The sequence below is a fragment of the Mus pahari genome, chromosome 10 (genome assembly GCF_900095145.1).
Source record: "Mus pahari chromosome 10, PAHARI_EIJ_v1.1, whole genome shotgun sequence".
Lineage (NCBI taxonomy): Eukaryota > Metazoa > Chordata > Mammalia > Rodentia > Muridae > Mus > Mus pahari.
Window position 1 is genome coordinate 67,140,843 of NC_034599.1, and position 6,285 is coordinate 67,147,127.

General features: G+C 44.8%; 1 protein-coding gene across 3 annotated transcripts in view; it reads left to right on the forward strand.

Moving 5' to 3' along the window:
* Positions 1–228: 228 nt before the first annotated feature.
* Znf280d (zinc finger protein 280D) overlaps positions 229–6,285 on the forward strand; it is an 86,770-nt gene continuing 80,713 nt past the window's right edge. For all 3 annotated transcript variants that reach the window (XR_003844673.1, XM_021206384.2, XM_029543833.1), the window contains exon 1: positions 229–346. The gene's annotated coding sequence lies outside the window, so the exon portion shown is untranslated. The remainder of the gene's footprint in view (positions 347–6,285) is intronic.

Sequence of the window (6,285 nt, forward strand, 5' to 3'; positions counted from 1 at the left end):
CGGCCTACCTAGCTCAGCCCGGTCCCCGCGTGGCCTCGCCGGCTGCCAGGGCCCGGCCGGCCCGGGGCCTTCGAGGGCCGCGGCACGGCGCACATGGCCGCGCTCGCCTGCCGCGTTGGCGGGAAGGCTGGGAGCGCGGACGCGCGAGGCCGACCCGGAGCCTACCCATGAGGCACCGCGGCCCGGCTCGCGACGGCCCCCCCCCCTCCCCCCTCGCGGCGCCCAGCAGCCCCGCTCCGCGATGGGAGCCGGAGCGGCCGCGGCGTACAGCCCGCGCTCCTCCCTCGCCTCCTCCTCTTTCTCCTCCTCCTCAGGGCTCCAGTCAGGCCGAGCCGCTCCGCTCACGGTAAGCGTCCCCCGCCCCGCGCGGCCGCCCGCCCGCGAAGGCCCTCCCGCGCGGCCGCGCCGCCGCACTCCGGGGGCGCAGGGTGGGGGTCTCGGGCCGCGGCGCGTCGGCGAGAGCGCCCGGGCCGGGCAGGGCAGGGCCGGGCTGCGTGTGGGGCCCGGCCCGCCATCTTGCCGGGCCTGGCGCGGGAGGGATCCCGGCGCGACGAGGCGAGGCGGCGGGCTGCGCGGCGGCGCGGCGGCCCACAGTCCAGGGCCGCCCAGCCGTCGCCTCGCCTGGCCTCGCCTCGTCGCGTCGCCTCGCCGCCGCGCAGGCCCTCCCGTCGCTTTCTCCTCAGCCCGGCTGTGCTCTCGGGGGGACGACTCCCCTCGGTCCTTTGTACCTTGTCCGCGGGTGTGTGTGTGTGTGTGGCGGAGACCCGAGCTCACAACACAACCCACTCGACTCTTCACGCAAGAGCTGAACCCCAATGGCGTTCGCCATAACAGCCACAGAGGCCCTCCCTACCTTGTGCCAGACGACCGCTCCTTCCTTGCCACCTTTCTTGTCAAAGGAATGTCCCCACTCTGCCACTGCCCCGCTATTGTCTACCAGAGAAGGGCTTTGAGGAGAACCGAGCCTGACAGATTTTCCAGCTGAGCGTTGCAGGTTTCACTTCATAAACAACAAACGGGTGGTCGCGCTGAGGTTTTCGCCTGCGCAAGAAGAAGGTGTTTTCACGACTCACCTGCACTTGTAGCCCATTAGGAAAGAAATATGCTAGGAAAAATGGACGTTAACCTGCTGCGAGCATGGAGACTTTTGGCTTCACGAAGAAAAAAAAAATTTTTTTTAATAGTCCGCCATACTTAAACATTTGGCTTTATTTTCAAGTTTGGACTGAATCATCCAAATACTTGGACGTCTTTTAGTGCCCTTAAGCATAAATTCACACCGTGGAAGTAAGAGTTTGAAAGTACAAACCCTTCCCTTGGCATCAGTGCTATCTTGTTTTGAGAGATGACTGTACCAAAGTCAAGCTGTTTGGATGTAACTGATAGGGTGAAGGAACCGGGTTTGAGGCCCTTGTGTTTGATGGTCCAACAACTGCACTAAAGCCATCCTTGAGTGTTTTGTATTTGTCATTGGTGTCAGTTATTTACCTTTGGCTACTTTCGGAGAGGTTTTTGTTGGCAGAGCCGTTTTGAAGGTCAGCCTCAGAAATGACGACGAGAACCCTTGGCTACCGGGGCCATTACAGAACCTTGAGTTTCAGGACTCCTCATTTGGCGCTTACCTCATTATTGGCATGCTCCATTTTCACTGCAGTGAGGTTCCTGGGAATAGGCGAGGAGGCATAGGCCTCCACATTTAAGAAACTTAGTTTGCCATTAGACCTTAATTTCTGGATCATTTGTTATCTTTAGATGTTAGTAGTGATCATGTTTTTTTCCAAGCACACTGGGTAGTTGAATATAGCATATTCAGATGCCTACTACCTAGTGTGAATATTTGTAAACATTTTGTCACATTTGCTTTGTCTCAGTCTGCTGAATACGTGAATGATTGTTGAGGATGTTACAGTTCACCCCTATGTACTGGATATGTATATCAATAAATAAAAGATAAAGGCCACTTTCTCTATACTACCATAACACAATACCATGGTCACACCCAAGAAAAATATTTGCTAAAATGCATTTAGTATATAAAGTTAGAGCTAAAAAACTTGAATACATTCAGGCTTAATATATTTTTTACAATATTCATAAATCATCTGGAATACTTCACATTATAAAAAGTGGGGAGATTAGTAATCCTAGCTTTAATCTCAGTTAAAATTTGACTATTGAAATTGTTCCTTTTGCTATTAAGCATGTAATCTGGCATAGTTTTAGTACTTAGTATGAATTTACTACCTTCATCTCGGGTAAAATAGAATCCATTCTAGGGATGACTGGAATTAGGAAGAAAAGGGGCAGTTTTGGAGACTAGAATATGCTCAGCTTAATCAATTTGTAATTGGCCAGTCTGGCGGGGCAAGTTTTTAATCCCAACACTCTGGGAGGCAGAGGCACTTGGATCTTCCTATGTAGACTAGGCCAGCAGGGTGGTATAGTGAAACCTTGTCTCAAACAAAAGCAACGAACAAAAACCTCTGGAATTGTCTATCCCATGGTAAGGTCTGGAGAACAGTTGGAAACTCGGAAAACATTATGCCTTTGAAAATTTGTACTTTTGTAGCAGTAGTGAGTCATAAGGTAGTTGAACTGTAAATCTCATTATCTCACAGGTTTAAGCCTATTATGTCATTCCTTCAGTGTTCTTTTTTCTCAACATTATGTTTTGTAGAAGAAAAGAGTAAAAGAATAACTAACACCTATTTTATTTAATAGATAATTTATAACTATACAAATAACTTTTCAATGTAAATTGAAGCAATTGCTTTTTTACATTAAAACAGTTTTAGGTGACAGGATATTTATTATTGGCAACATTGTTATTTACTTCAAAAGTAACTTTGGAAATATGAGAAATTTATAAAGTACTCAAATAAATTTATAATCTTGAATAGCTTCCCTCCCCTTTTTTGAGGGACTGAAGTACTTTTTGGTTTTTCGAGACAGGGTTTCTCTGTAGCCCTGACTGTCCTGGAACTCACTCTGTAGACCAGGCTGGCCTCGAACTCAGAAATCCACCTGCCTCTGCCTTCCAAGATTAAAGGCATGCGCCACCACACCCGGCGGTACTTTTTTTATCATCCATTTTTTCCCCCCTTCTTTTGGAGATTCGGTTTTACTATGTAGCCCAGGCTGGCCTCAAAGTTATGATCCTCTTGCTTCAGCCTTCTAAATACCGGGATTATAAGTGTGTACCAGTATGCTTAGCTTCAGATTGTTTTAAATCAGGGTTGAAGCAATAGTTTGAATTGTGTAGTGACATATTAAAAACTGTATGTTTAGACTTTTGGTTCATTTCTGCAAAGGAGTTTTTGTTTTGTTTTGTCTTGGAGACAAGGCTATTCTGGCCTCTAACTAGAAAATCCTGCTGTGTTGCCTAGCCTGAGTATAGGATTACAGGTTTGCCATACCTGTTAACTTTTCAATTTTATTTTGAAAGAAACTAAACATATTTTATGTGAGTGTCAGACTATAGCAGATTATATAACCTGTATTAAACAGTTTAGATTTACGTTTACGTCTTCAACACAATTTTCTCTGAAGGATTCTGTCACTTCTGATTACATTAGGAGAAATAGTTGTTATCATTTAGATTGGAATGAGAATTCTGTTTTCTTTCTTTAAAAACAGAACCAGATATTACTTACACATTGATTGTTTGGGAAAGTTTATCTTGGACACTTCATCTGAAGCTTCCAGGGACCCTTTGTAAGGATTCTGACGTGCTGTTGTTATCTCTTCATTCATTTGCTTTGTATGATTGTACATTGTTAATTTTTTCTATTGTAGGCAGACAGTAAAAAAGAAAATCCAAAAATATAACCACATTCAGTAAAAATTAAAAGCAGATAAAAATCAGGACATACCAGCACAAAAATATGTCACTCTGATGTTGAATGAAAAAAAGAAATAAAAAGTAAAGGACGTGACTGCTACTAGATATAGAAGAAGAGAAAGTTTATTATAGATATGTGGGTGAGCATAGCCAGAGGCTGGAACATCTGGAAGAGTCCAGAGTGGCCATGACCCTGAGACTTGTGAAGAGAAGGGGAGAAGGGAACCACGTACAGCAGCTAGGAGGCGAAGGTACAAAAAGGGACAGGGAACCAAATATCTAGATTATATAAGGTAGAACCTCTGGGGTGAGGGCAGCTCAGTGCCTGGCCTGGAGACTTCAGGGTAGAGAGGGGTATGTCAGCCTACCCTGTAATAGGTAGGAACTGAGGAATGCTGGGGGGAACCTGAAGTTCAGGTCTGATTTGATTTTTTAAATAGGCACCTCAGTCGCTTGTCCTGGGTTTGAAACTTAATAGATATAAAGAATATTTTGAATTTAAGGCAATTGAGGACCAACAGATGCAGGAAGAGGTCTGCTCTCTCCTGCATCAGGAGGACAGAACTTGAGTTTCTCTTCTATATGTGAAAGAGGTTAATTTGCATAAACATACCTTACTAACATAGCTCTTCTATTCATCTTCCAGTGTTTTATTCTTTTTGGTTTTTTGTTTGAAAGCATTTTATGTAGCTTAGGCTGGCCTGGTACAGGTGCTGTTACTAGGGATGATCTTGCCTCCCCAGTTCTGAAATTTGAGGCATGTGGTACCATATACCTCAGTGATTTATTCTTTTCAAGTCATTTTCAGTGATTTATTCTTGCTCAGCTCCTAATCTCTTTTCTATTAAAATAATACACAAGTTTTCAAATTTAGCCACTTCTGTGAGTTTCAATTCCTGTGAATTCTTGGGCATGAGAATATGAATGAAGTTTGTGTGCTTTTTTTCCCTAACTTTACTTTTAAAAGTTTAATTCACAGTCCTCTTGATACTGAACTCTATGTATGAATAGAACAAAAGTTTGTGTTTTCTAACACAGACTGTAAGGATGATCATGTCAGTCTTCTATATCTGTTGCAAGTCAATGTAACAATTTGTGAAAATCATAAGAAAACTGAAACAAAATCTTGCATTGGTCAGATTTATTTCACTACCGAGTCCTTTTTCTAGGGAGTTGAATTATTCAATTTTCTTTTTTCCTTTTCAAAAATCTTTTATTTATTTTAAACTCCAGATTTTATTGCCTTCCCGGGCCACCCACCGACTGTTCCACATCCCATACCTCCTTCCCATCCCCCTATCTCCATGAGGAAGTACCCACCTCTCACCCCCTACCCCAACAGACCTATAAACTCCTTGGGGCCTCCAGTCTCTTGGGTTAGGTGCATCTTACTCTGACTAAACCCAGACCCGGCAGTCCTCTGCTGTGTATGTGTTCGGGGACTCATATCAGCTGGTGTGTGCTGCCTGATTGGTGGTCAAGTGTTTGAGAGATCTCGGGGGGGGGGGGGTCCAGATTGAGACTGCTGGTCCTTGAGACAGCTGGTCCTCCTACAGGATTGCCCTCCTCCTCAGCTTCTTCCAGCTTTTCCCTAATTCAACCACAAGGGTCAGCAGCCTCTGTCCATTGATTGGGTGCAAATATCTGCATCTGACTCAGCTGCTTTTTGGGTTTTTCCGAGGGTAGTCATGACAGGTCCCTTTTTGTGAGTGCTCCATAGCCTCAGTAATAGTGTCAGGCCTTGGGGCCTCCCCTTGAGCTGGATCCCACTTTGGGCCTGTCACTGGACCTTCTTTTCCTCGGGCTCCTTTCCATTTCCATCTCTGCAGTTCTTTCAGACAGGAACAATTATCAGTCAGAGTTTTGACTGTGGGATGGCAACCCATTCCTCACTTGATGCCCTGACTTTCTGTTGGAGATGGGTTCTACAAGTTCCCTCTCCCCAGTATAGGGCATCTTGTCTAAGGTCCTTTGAGACCTGAGAGTCTCTCACTTCCCAGGTGTCTGGTACATTCTGGAGGGGCTTTTTAACCTCCTACTTCTTGCCTGAGGTTGCCTGTTTCCATTCTTTTTTTTTTTTTTTTAAGGTAAGATTTCAACATGTAGGAAAAATAAAAATTAGTAAGATCCCTCAATGGGTTTTAATATGTAAAAGGATACTTTTGTAGGATCATGTAAGGTGGAATGAGTTTGGTTCTGTTTAAATGCTGTAAGGGCTGATGAGATGGCTCAGTGTGTAGTGGTGAGACCACCATGGTGGATAGAGAGAACTGATCCTGCATGTTGGTGTTGTGATGCATGTGCACACACACACAAAATCTGATGTTTTATTTTAAGTCAGCAAATTGCCCATTCTTGTTTGAAAATCTCTAAGGACAAATGGAAATCATAGGAATTGAAGTAAATTGAAATAAAGATGGAAAACATTAAAAGTGTTCTGTGGA